The sequence below is a fragment of the Aquarana catesbeiana genome, linkage group LG02 (assembly GCF_042186555.1).
Source record: "Aquarana catesbeiana isolate 2022-GZ linkage group LG02, ASM4218655v1, whole genome shotgun sequence".
NCBI classification, from domain to species: domain Eukaryota; kingdom Metazoa; phylum Chordata; class Amphibia; order Anura; family Ranidae; genus Aquarana; species Aquarana catesbeiana.
Genome location: NC_133325.1, coordinates 82753269 through 82766360, shown reverse-complemented (window position 1 = coordinate 82766360; position 13092 = coordinate 82753269). Strand labels below are relative to the sequence as shown.

The following is a 13092-nucleotide window of genomic DNA, read 5'->3' as shown; positions in this document are numbered from 1 at the left end:
GAAAAGACCACCATCCAGTTCCTTGGGTTCATCATCTCCACAGAAGGGGTTGCAATGGACCCACAAAAGGTTAGAACCATCCAGGAGTGGCCAGCTCCTTCAGATAAAAAGGGGATCCAGCGGTTTGTTGGCTTTGCCAATTTTTACCGCAGGTTCATTAGAGGATTCTCTTCAATCATTTCTCCCATTACTCGACTCACCCGCCAGCAAGCTAAGTTTCAATGGCCCCAAGAAGCACAGGAAGCCTTTAATAAATTGAAAGATCTTTTTACATCGGCTCCTATTCTACAACACCCAGATCCAGCCTTATATGTACTAGAAGTAGATGCCTCCGAATCAGCAACAGGTGCAATCCTGTCCCAACGGAGTGGTCCAAAGGCCCTTCTTCATCCAGTCGCCTTTGCTTCTCACAAATTAAGCCCACCTGAAAGGAACTATGATGTCGCTGACCGAGAATTACTGGCTATAAAATTTGCTCTGGAGGAGTGGAGGTACCTGCTGGAGGGTGCGTCCCAACCCATAATGATCTTTACTGATCATCGGAATCTGGAATATCTCCGAACGGCCAAGCGACTCCGACCCCGACAAGCCCGATGGGCATTATTTTTCTCCAGATTTAATTTTCACATCTCCTACCGACCGGGTTCCAAGAACGGAAAAGCGGATGCACTCTCCCGAATGTTTCCAGAAGTCAATGAAGCAACTGAGCCTGGAACTATCTTATCCCCACATAACTTCCTTCTTATCCAGCCTGATCTCAAGACTGCCATTAAAGAGGCATCCAGCCAATGTACAGAACCTGAAGTACCTTCATTAAGGAAGAGGGATGGCTTACTGTGGGCCCAAAATAAAATATTTGTTCCTTCTCCAGTAAGACTGCAAGTATTACAGAAATTCCATGATCATAAGTTGGCAGGGCACTTTGGAATCCGGAAAACCTCAGAATTAGTTCATCGCTCCTACTGGTGGCCGGGTTGGAGTCAGGACTGTAAAAACTATGTCCAATCCTGTATTACGTGTCAACGTAACAAAGGGTCGAACACTAAGGCTTGGGGGCTTCTGAGACCTTTGCCTGTCCCTGAACGTCCATGGAAGGAAGTCTCTATGGACTTCATTGTAGAACTTCCCCCCTCTGAAAAATTCACTACCATCTTAGTGGTGGTTGACCGCCTCTCTAAGATGGCACACTTCCTGCCCATGATGGGCACCCCTTCTGCTCTGGCTACAGCAAACATTTTTATCAAAGAAATTGTGAGGCTTCATGGTGTTCCCCACAACATCGTATCAGACAGAGGTATCCAATTTACCTCAAAATTTTGGAAGGACCTCTGCAGATCCCTTGAAATAAAGACTTCGCTCTCCTCAGCATACCATCCGCAAAGCAACGGTCAAACAGAAAGAACAAATCAAACTCTGGAACAATATCTCCGTTGTTTCTGCTCTGGTTCCCAAGATAACTGGTCCACCCTCCTTCCGTGTGCGGAATTTGCTTACAACAATTCCACTCATTCCGCCATCAACCAAACACCTTTTTGGGCTAATTACGGCTTCCATCCCTCCTTCTTGCCAGATTCTTTTCCTGAAGTGTCAACCCCTGCAGTACAATACCGGATTAACTTTATCCAAACCAATTTTTTACAGATCCAGGAAACCATGAAAAAGGCTCAAGACAGTTACGAGAAGTACTATAATAGAGGGAGAAGGCCAAACCCAAATTTCAAGATCGGGGACAAGGTATGGCTATCTGCTATTAATCTTAGACTGCCCTGTCCATCCCGCAAGTTAGGTCCAAGGTTCATTGGCCCTTTTGAAATTAAGAAAGTGGTGAACCCCGTGGCTTTCGAATTAGCCCTTCCGGTCACATACAAGATACATCCAGTATTTCATGCATCTTTATTGAAGCCAGTGGTCCCTAGCCCTTTTTCTGGAAGACAGGAACCACCACCTCCTCCCATTGAAATTGAAGGTGAAATAGAATATGAAGTGGAGGCAATAATGGACTGTAGAAAAAGGGGGGGACAGATCCAATATCTTGTCAAATGGAAAGGATACCCTCCAGAAGATAACTCCTGGGAACCATCCAGCAACTTACATGCCCCTCGTTTAGTACGTAATTTCCACAGAAGACAACCTGGAATCTTGCCCAGATTGGGCATCCGGAGGCTGCCCCTTGGGAGGGGGCACTGTCAGAGGGTTAACACAGTCAGAGCCTGTCAGTATCGGCGCGTCCCGGTGCGCCTGCGCGGTAGAGCCTCACATCAGTACGTACGGGCACACAATCGGCGGGTACGAGCGCGTGATCCGAACGGGTTAGCACACGTGGGCACACGAACGCATGCACGTACAGCGGGACGTCCCCTTGGCGGGCCTATATAAAGGCAGCTATGCCTTGTGCTCATTGCTGGTTTGTCTTCTCAGCTTCCAGTGTTCCGTTTATCCTTTGCATACCTGTTCCTGCCTGTTGTGACCCGGACCGTTGACTACCTTGCTGATCCTCTCTCCAGTGTTTGACCCTCGGCTTGATTACGACTCTTCTACTGATCCTCTCTCCAGTGTTTGACCCTCGGCTTGATTACGACTCTTCTACTGATCCTCTCTCCAGTGTTTGACCCTCTGCCTGCTCAACAGACTTGCCTTGCCTCAACCTGTGTTTGTTACCACGCTCTCCAGTGTTTGACCCTCTGCCTGCTCAACGGACTTGCCTTGCCTCAACCTGTGCTTGTTACCACGCTCTCCAGTGTTTGACTCTCGGCCTGCTTAACGGACTTGTTCTGCTTAACCCTGTGTTTCTCCTCAGCTCTGTTCCTGGTTCCAGGTTAGGTGTTGGAGTCCCTGCCAGTCTTCTCTCCAGCTTAGCAACCAGTCCATGCTACACGGGTTCTACACATCTGGTGAAACCTTGGTGACCTGCACACCTGCTGGCAACCCGTGCCTCTCCGTGCCTGATTCCCTCTGTACCACCTTCAGGGGTATCTCGCACCTAGTTGCTAGGGGAGCCGCTCTCAGCATTCCGGCCTTGGTGAGTACCTGACAACATCACGGAGCTGGTGGATGTTAGAGACCTTGAGCTCCTCCACCTTCCATTTGAGGATGCCCCACAGATGCTCAATAGGGTTTAGGTCTGGAGACATGCTTGGTCAGTCCATCACCTTTACCCTCAGCTTCTTTAGCAAGGCAGTGGTCATCTTGGAGGTGTGTTTTGGGTCGTTATCATGTTGGAATACTGCCTTGTGGCCCCGTCTCTGAAGGCAGGGGATCATGCTCTGCTCTTCAGTATGTCACAGTACATGTTGGCATTCATGGTTCCCTCAATGAACTGTAGCTCCCCACCATGCTTGACTGTAGGCAAGACACACTTGTCTTTGTACTCATCACCTGGTTGCTGCCATACACGCTGGACACCATCTGAACCAATAAGTTTATCTTGGTCTCATCAGACCACAGGACATGGTTCCAGTAATCCATGTCCTTAGTCTGCTTGTCTTCAGCAAACTGTTTGTGGGCTTTCTTGTGCATCATCTTTAACAGAGGCTTCCTTCTGGAACGACAGCCATGCAGACCAATTTGATGCAGTGTGCGGCGTATTTTCTGAGCACTGACAGGCTGACCCCCCACCCCTTCAACCTTTGCAGCAATGCTGGCAGCAATCGTACGTTTCCCAAAAGGCAACCTCTGGATATGATGCTGAGCACGTGCACTCAACTTCTTTGGTTGACCATGGCAAGGCCTGTTCTGAGTGGAACCTTTCAGGGTCTTGGCAATCTTCTTATAGCCTAGGTCATGTTTATGTAGAGCAACAATTCTTTTATTTAGATCCTCAGAGAGTTCTTTGCCATGAGATGTCATTTTGAACTTCCAGTATGAGAGAGATAACACTAAATTTAACACACCTTCTTTCCATTCACACCTGAGACCTTGTAACACTAATGAGTCACATGACACTAGGGAGGGAAACTGGCAAATTCGACACAATTTTGACATTTTCACTTAGGGGTGTACTCAGTTTTGTTGCCAGTGGTTTAGAAATTAATGGCTGTGTGTTGAGTTATTTTGAGGGGTCAGAAAATTTGCACTGTTATACAAGCTGTACACTCACTACTTTACATTGTAGCAAAGTAAGTAACTTCTTCAGTGGTCCATCTAGTGGTCTCCAAGCATTAAACTTCCATCACCTGCCTTTTTACACCTTCTCCTTTTCTGATCCCTTCCAATCTCACCCTGGAATAATGTCATTTCTAGTTCTGGAAATGGGCGCATGTTGTGATGTAACCTCGTCACTTCCTGATGTTACCAAGAACAAAGAAGGAAGTGCCGTGATGTCACACATGATGTCACTTGACTTCAAATGTAAACATAATGCAGACTCCACCTTTTCCGTGCAAGACCCACCTTTCATCACTGCTCAGTGTTTGAGCGCTGAAGATATTTCTGTCACTGGCATGGTTTTATGTGTCCAGGGAACACTGGGGAATTGGGTCCCCTGACATTACGTGACATCATGACATCATATGACATCAGCACTGCGCATAAAAGCAGTTTCAGCACCATGGAAAGCATGCCGGAAAATGAACGAAAAAAACATTCCTGCTATTTAACAAGAATTGCCCAAAATATCTTCACAAGAGATTTGTCCAAAAGTTAAGATTAGGTACTACTGTACTACAAAGATTCACCGTGGCAAGATCTGGAATAACAAGATTCACCCAAAGAATATAGGGGATTTATCCTGAGAAAATGCTTGGCAAATGGAAGCATATCTTATTTGGGTGAATTTATATATTTTTTCACTTAGCAAATTTTGCCAGGGGATCATGATAACTCCACCCCTCCGCGAAACTTGTCAGCCAGCAGCGGTTCCTATGTCCTCTCTCTAGGACCCGGAGACTGCTATCAGTGGACAGACTGCCATATGTCAAAGACTGTTATAAGCGTGATTTTCTTTCTACCTTTGTGAGTAGTTTTTAACTAAGTTTTTTGAATAAATGAACTAAAGGATAATGCACTAGGCTGGTGCACCCTCTCTTTTTTCTGTTTTTTGATTCAATGTATGTCACCTGCCTGACTTGACACACTAATCCCTCAAAAGATAATCAGAAGATAGTGTCAGGTCAGGCAATTGTGAGGGCGGGGACTGTCAGGGTGGGTTCACACTACCCGCAGAGAAAAATGTTCTGATTTTCTCTACGGGTAGTGATTGTGCTGGGCAGGCTTTGAGGGATGGTGCCTTGCATTTTTACAACACAAGGCACAGTTTCCCCCCATTTTTTGTTAATGTTATAGGAATGTCACAAAGGAATTGATTTGCTAAAACTGGAGAATGCAAAATTTGGTGCAGCTGTGCATGGTAGCCAATCAGCTTCTAACTTCAGTTTGTTCAATTCAGCGTTGAAAAAAAACAGTACATGGAAGCGGATTGGTTTCTATGCAGAGCTGCACCAGATTTTGCACTCTCCAGTTTTAGTAAATCAACCCCAAAGTGACACTCTTTTCATTTCTATGCACTGCAGCTCAGCTAAAAATGCAGGGTGACGCTGATAGGAAAAATGCAGACATCTTGTTGCAGTTTTCCGGACTGCTCTGCAGCACAGTTGACAGCCTGGTATAAGTGCAAACAATTGTTTTCTGTGTGCTTTTGCAGAGATCTGCATTTTATTTCTGCAGAAAAATGCGTCTCTCCACAAGTGGGAACTGGCCCTCAAACCTCATTTAACCTTTGACTTCTGATTTAAGCTGAAGAGTGATACAAAGGCTTTATACCTTGATTAGATCAAGACCAAAGAACTGTCCAAGGATGTCAGGGACAAGATTGTAGACCCACACGAGGCTGGAATGGTCTACAAGACCATCGCCAGGCGCGAGCGCGCGGGCAGGGGCGTCTCGGGGGGGGGGGGGGGGGGTTAATATTTAGGCCTGAGCCCTGCAATGTAAGCAAGAGAGTGACCTTGTCAATGTAAGTTTTAAGAGAATGACCTTGTCAATGTAAGCTCTAAAATCATCTGAAAGAACTCTCAAACCCTACATAGGGTTTGACTTGCAAAGGAAGTTTGGAGGGAGAGGGAGGGGGAGTGGCAAAGCACATGAAAGGTGGGTTGGTTGAAAATATTGAAAGTAAAAGGCAACAGTCAAACCAGGGACCTAGCATTTTAATATTCCAGCAGTAGCACCCCGGTAATTTCCTTTTTGCAAAAGCTTTACTGTAGAAGATCTCTCACTGGTTACTATGGGTTACTGAACTTTGCACAGTATTGCTTTTTTTTTTTTTTTTTCGGTCTCATTGAATAAGAGCCTTTTGTTTTTTTTTTTTTTTTTGCTGCATTGGAATTTATTTGACAAAGAATGCTCTGCCAAATAGCAGAGACTTTCTGTAGCTGCAGAGTACAGTTCGCACATCATAAAGAAGATATATGGAAAGTGGTCCTCTGTACTTATCCAAATGACACCATGGAGAATACACCATGACTCAGTGCTGCAGAGCCTTCTCATAGGATCCAAGTGGAAAAATGTATATTACATTCTACCTATCTTTATATTTAAAATTTTTTGGGGTTTGAGAGTTAATTTTAGACACATTCAAAACACAAAATGTATTAGTAAATTTGCTATGAGACGCAGTGCATGGCAATTTTGCTAATGAGTTTTGCAATTTGAAAGTTTAAAAGCTCCAACTTCTTATGACTTTTGTTGTGGATCCAATCTGTTCTGTTTAAAGAGCACCTGTAGTATTGGGGAAAATGATTTTCTGTGAAGGAGAGTAAGCACAGTCCTTGTTTTTTGTTAGATATGAGCATTTTATGGCATTTTGGAGCGTGTGAAGGTCATTAAAACGTTTGGTGTTGCAGGCATATTCTAAAACATTCTAGACCTGTCAAAGTGCGTCCAACCAATCCAAGCTTTGCTTCGTTGATGCCAGCAAGGTGACATACATGTAATAGGCCTGTGAAAACAATGAGTTTCTTTAATTAACTTTTCCTTTTGGTCTGCTAAATACACAATTGAAAGTGTTTAGTTATATCTGTTTGATGCCTGTTGATCTAGCCAAAAATTGCAGACACCACATCTAAAGCCTAGTAAGTGGCAATGCATTACATTTATTTATTTTTTATTTAGTATTGGACAAATTGGAGAATGGTTTGATCCTCTGTTAGTTTTCTTTGCTGCTTATTAGCTTATTGGAAAAAAAGGTGTAAAAAAATTAAAAATAAAGCTACGCCCAAATTTTGAGTCACCCCACATATGAACGTAGGAGCACCTACATATTTTACATATTGGGTCGCACACCAGAGTGAGAGCACCAATTATAGGACCATTGTTTACTGTTAACTCTAAACTGATAGCCTGTTGCAATTGTGTGCTCTAAAATTAACTTTAGTGTATTTTTTTCTGAATTTTTGTGCATGAAAAACCATTGCACTAATATTGTGTAACATAAAAAAATGGAACTACCACTATTTTATTGTCCAGGGTCTCTGCTTTCAGAACAAAAAAAAAAAAAGAAAAACATATGTATGTATAGTATTTCGGGTGTTTAAGTAATCTTTAGACCTAAAATGTTTTTTTTAAACACGTGTGCAAAAAACATGAAAATGGCTCTGGCAGCAAAAGAATTAAGAAAGCAAGAATCTACCAATGGGGACATCTGATCTAGTGGAATTTATCCTTTTTTTTTTTTTTTGGAGATTTTTTTTTTTTTTAACCTACTGTTGTCTGGGAAAACCAGTGGAGACACAACCATAAAAACCCTGATGATTATTCTGTCTTGTCCTCACTCTAACCAAGACTAAAAAAAGGTTTGGAGTACCACTTCAAAGTACCACTTTTCTTTTGCCAATGTGTACAGAAATTGCTGCTAAATATGAGCCACCGATCTTATGAACGATTCAGGGCTGCAAAATCCATGAACAAAGACTCTGGTCCTATTTATTCCATGAGCCAAAATAGAATTGTAGCAGGATGTCAAATTAAATTGCATATTAAAGACCATTCATTGTTTCAAGTGACAGTCTTGTGTCACTCTCTTTGCATATGTCAGCGACCAGGGAGAGTGGTCAAAAATGGCTGATTTAGCTTGTGAATTTTAAAGCTGAACTCTAGGCTCTGGGTTTATTAAGACACCATTAAATTATTTTTTTTAATGCAAGCACTGTAAGTAGCTGAATTTTACATGGTATCAACATCTTGTCGTACAGCAGAGCACAAAAGGAGAGGAAGAAGCAGCCCAAGTAGCTAGTCAGGTGTTCTGCAGTGCAGGAGGTATGCGAATTGGAGGAGAGTGGAATGCCAGAGATGAGCTAATTAGTGGGCTGCTTCTCCTTTCACTGTCCAATCACAGGGTGGGGAAGGGTCCTATAAGTGAAAGCAAAACTGCAGTAGAGAAAGTTTAGGTCTTGTCCCCTGCTAGAGGGGGCTGTGCTAGGGACACTGCAATTGTAGCTCTACTGCCAGAGGAGCCACTGAATTGTCTGGATCCACCTGCCCTGCTCTCGTGATGACCTGCTCTGTACCTGGACCCAAGAAACACTGACACACCTGGAACAGTTGGAATGGACTTTATCAACAGGAAAAGCCCTGTAAGGAAAGGTTGGGTTCCACAAAGAAATGCAACAACAAAACATACAAAGATGTCAAATACAATCTGCACAGGCGAATAAACCGGTACTATAATGTACAAGGTAATGGCAGTGTTAAGGCCTTTCTACAGGACAGAGGCCCTAACTAGACCATAGGCCAATGGGATTCACAACTTAGTCTTACCAGCATTGAGGCGCATAACTCTTGGTGGAGCTCTCACCGCCAACTAGGAGATCTGTAATACATGGAGCAAAGTGAACAAGAACCCTTTGGCAAAACTTCCTGCAGGCAGCATAAAGGGCATTTTTAGCCTATAGCCTTCTCACCATTCATGTGCTAAGTCGAAGTCCTCCATGACACAGCCCATTCTGCCAATGGCCACTCCCATGCTCAGGGTAGATGAAGATCAAAGATAGACCATAGCTCCTGAGTGCGTTCAGAGAAAAGGTAGCCCCCTAGGCTACCTTTTAAGTCTGCACTTCCTGGTCTCTCTGCCATCACTCGGCATACAGCACATAGTCCTCATACTCTGCATGGCACAGCTGACCCACCATGTGGTGCTCAGCAGCAGAGTCCCATGGTTTTTGACACATACCCTAGCAGTTTTCCCTGCTCTTAGCAGTAAACAGTCTCCGGACAGCTTTTCAGAGCCTCAGCAGCTCTCCCCGAAAGCCCATGCCTTCTCCCCAGGTTCTGGGTGCACACTGCTTTCCAGCAGCCACAGAATCCTTCCATGTGGATTCCCAACTACTCAGCCTTAACTTCTCAGCCTGTTTCCCCTGGGCAGTTAACGTCTGGTGGGTGGGCACACGTGGTGCCTATTGGAATCCTTAATTTGCTTTGTTAGAGGCAGGCTTGAAAATTCAGCCACAGTGGCCATTCACTCCAGTCCAAGACTGCAGCTGCAGCCAATCAAAGACCTTGTCTATGCTCTTCTCTTCCTGCACTGTATGCAAAGCCAGAGAGAGTGGTCTGAGCATGTTTAAATGTGTGGAGAAAAGATGAGGAAGATGCATAGCCATTAGTGTCAGTCACTCATATGGCAGTGGTGACTTTTCCTAAAGCTGCCCAATCAAAATCTACTCCAAACTAAACTTAACCTTTAAAAAAGAAGATGACGAAAATCTACTTTCTTGGTTGCACCAGTTAAATTTGGAGAACTTTAGAGAACTTACTCACAGAGTCACCTAAATCACAATGGGAAACAGCAATCTGGATAGGAACTTAAAATGGGGCACTCTCTATGTGTTCTTTTGCTTACAAAGTACTCTTTGATCCCGAAAATAATGTATATCAAGCCAAATGAACAAGAGCAATGTGAAGCATTTACTGCATGTCATGCTGTATCTTGTCAATGAATGCAGACGCATTTAAAGCTGCAATACTGTACATGCTTGTATCAGATATTATCTCACGAGCAACAGTACCTTCCTCTTGCAATAACATAAAACTGAAGCCGCGGTCACGTTTACATACTTGGTGGTCACGTCCAGATATTCAGCCCTTCTGAAAAGAGCTCCATTGCCTCATTTCCACTATCACAACATACACGCCGGACTACAACCCTGCTCAATTCCTTCTGCACCACACATCCTTATCTCACTCCATTTATAATCGATCGCTGATAGGCGAAAATGTGTATACCTGTACTGTGGCGCAAACAGTCCCCTCTGACTATGGTCAATTGGTTTTAAGGTATTAAGAATGTCGCGGAAATGGAGGATCTTGTATACCAAACCAGAGAGACCCCTTCTGAATTCTAGAATACCTGGGCCTATTGGCTGGAATTCGTAGATTCTACGGAATCATAAGCGCCCATACCGGTGACCCTTGAAGCCGATAATAGCCGGAGAGGAAGGGTGAGACACCCCTCACCCCCTGACCCCTTGCTCTCTAATACTCTCCTCCTTCTTTTCCATTCCCTTATTACTTCCTACCCCATAACCACCCTATTCATCTCACCTTACTCCCCCATCCCCTAAGAAATCCTGACCCATATTAGGGGCAGACTGGATGCCCTTATCTGATATGTACTGATTACACATCCTACATCCTAAATGTATATGTAAAATTACAGATATTGTGTAGATATACCATTTACGCTAATGTAGGACTTGACATTCACAACCCTATTCCTTTTGGGTCCAACAGGATCAGAGCATCCTGATTTGATGATATACGTGTACACAACATGTTTGTTGTTCATTGTTCTCTGTGAAAACTCAATAAAATACTTTGAAACTAAAACTGAAGTCGCAGCATCTTTATGCCCTACTGTACCTATTATGACATACCAGAAGTACAGGACAGGCTGATCTTAACCACTTAAGGATGGAGCCTCTTTTTCAGATGTGTTGTTTACAAGTTAAAAACATTTTTTTTTGCTAGAAAATTGCTTAGAACCCCCAAACATTATACATTTTTTTTCTAACACCCTAGAGAATAAAATGGAGGTCGTTGCAATACTTTCTGTCACATCGTATTTGCGCAGCGGTCTTACAAATGCACTTTTTTTGGAAAAAATACATTTTTTTAATTAAAAAAGAAGACAACAGTAAAGTTAGCCCAATTTTTGTTTATATTGTGAAAGATAAGTTACGCTGAGTAAATTGATACGCAACATGTCACGCTTCAAAATTGCACCCGCTCATGGAATGGCAACAAACTTTTACCCTTAAAAATCTCCATAGGCAACATTTAAAAAATTCTACAGGTTGCATGTTTTAAGTTACAGAGGAGGTCTAGTGCAAGAATTATTGCTCTCGCTTTACCGATCGCGGCAAAAGCTCACATGTTGAACTATTTCATATGCGGGCGCTACTCACATATCTTCGCTTCTGCACGTGAGCTTGGCGGGATGGGGCACGTTTAAAAAAATGGTATTTTTTATTTCTACACTGTTTTTAAAAAAAAGAAAAATAGTAAACATCCCTTGTAATAGAAAAAAAGCATGACAGGACCTCTTAAATATGAGATCTGGGGTCAAAAAGACCTCAGATCTCATATTTACACTTAAATGCAATAAAAAAAAATTAAATTATTATTTAAAAAAAAAAAAAAAAAAAATGGCCCTTTAAGAGCTATGGGCGGAAGTGACATTTTGCCGTCCCTTCCGCCCTGCATTGTTATGGAGACGGGTGGGGGCCATCTTCCCCTCACTCGTCTCCATGCCCAGAAGGGTGAAGATTTGATTGCCTCCACTGCTGCCAACAGCTCTGGTAAGCGGCGGAGGGCAGCGGAGCGTGGCGGGGGGTTCCGATAAAAGTGATCTTGTGGCGAATCCGCTGCAGAGACCACTCTTATCGGAAACTGGACCGCCGGCTGAAGAAGAGGATACCGGGGTTATGGCAGCTAGCTGCTGCCATAACAACGATATCCCCCTTCAAAGTAAGGATGTACATTGTCGTGCGGCGGTCTGGAAGTGGTTAATGGTAACTGTGGCCACACTGTAAGTCAACTTTGGCTCATACTTTACAATGCTTTATGCTCATACTTTACATACTTTACAAAGTTTACGTACTATTAAGACCTTAATCAGAATACTCCAGATGGTTACAAATTCACATATACAGTATGTGTTTTTATGATTGAGATATATATATATATATATATATATATATATATATATATATACAGTATCTTACAAAAGTGAGGAGTACACCCGTCACATTTTTGTAAATATTAATAAAAACATTTTATAATAATAAAAACAGTGTAAATTTGCTGTCCTCTCAAAATAACTGAACACACAGCAATTGATGTCTAAACCGCTGACAATAAAAGTGAGTACCCCCCCTAAGTGAAAATGTCCAAATTGGGCCCAATTAGCCATTTTTCCTCCCCGGTGTCATGTGACTCGTTAGTGTTACAAGGTCTCAGGTGTGAATGGGAAGCAGGTGTGTTAAAATTTGGTGTTATCTCTCTCATACTGGTCACTCTCTCATTTTGGAAGTTCAACATGACATCTCATGGCAAAGAACTCTCTGAGGATCTGAAAAAAAGAATTGTTCCTCTAAATAAACATGACCTAGGCTATAAGAAGATTGCTAAGACCCTAAACCTGAGCTGCAGCACGGTGGCCAAGACCATACAGCAGTTTAACAGGACAGATTCCACTCAGAACAGGCCTCGCCATGGTCAACCAAAGAAGTTGAGTGCACATGCCCAGCATCATATCCAGAGGTCGTCTTTGGGAAATAGACGTATGAGTGCTGCCAGCATTGCTGCAGAGGTTGAAGGAGTGGGGGGTCAGCCTATCTGTGTTCAGACCATACGCCACACACTGCTTCAAATTGGTCTGCATGGCTGTCATCCCAGAAGGAAGCCTCTTCTAAAGATGATGCCCAAAAAAGCCTGTAGCCTGTTTGCTGAAGATGAGCAGACTAAGGACATGGATTATTGGAACCGTGTCCTGTGGTCTGATGAGACCAAGATAAACTTATTTGGTTCAGATGGTGTCAAGTGTGTTCGGCGGTAACTGCATCCTACAGATGCTCAATAGGGTTTAGGTCTGGAGACATGCTT

At 43.4% G+C, this 13092-nt stretch overlaps 1 protein-coding gene across 1 annotated transcript in view; it reads left to right on the top strand.

Moving 5' to 3' along the window:
* PDGFD (platelet derived growth factor D) overlaps positions 1 to 13092 on the top strand; it is a 392123-nt gene that overhangs the window by 27693 nt on the left and 351338 nt on the right. The gene's annotated exons all lie outside the window — the stretch shown is intronic.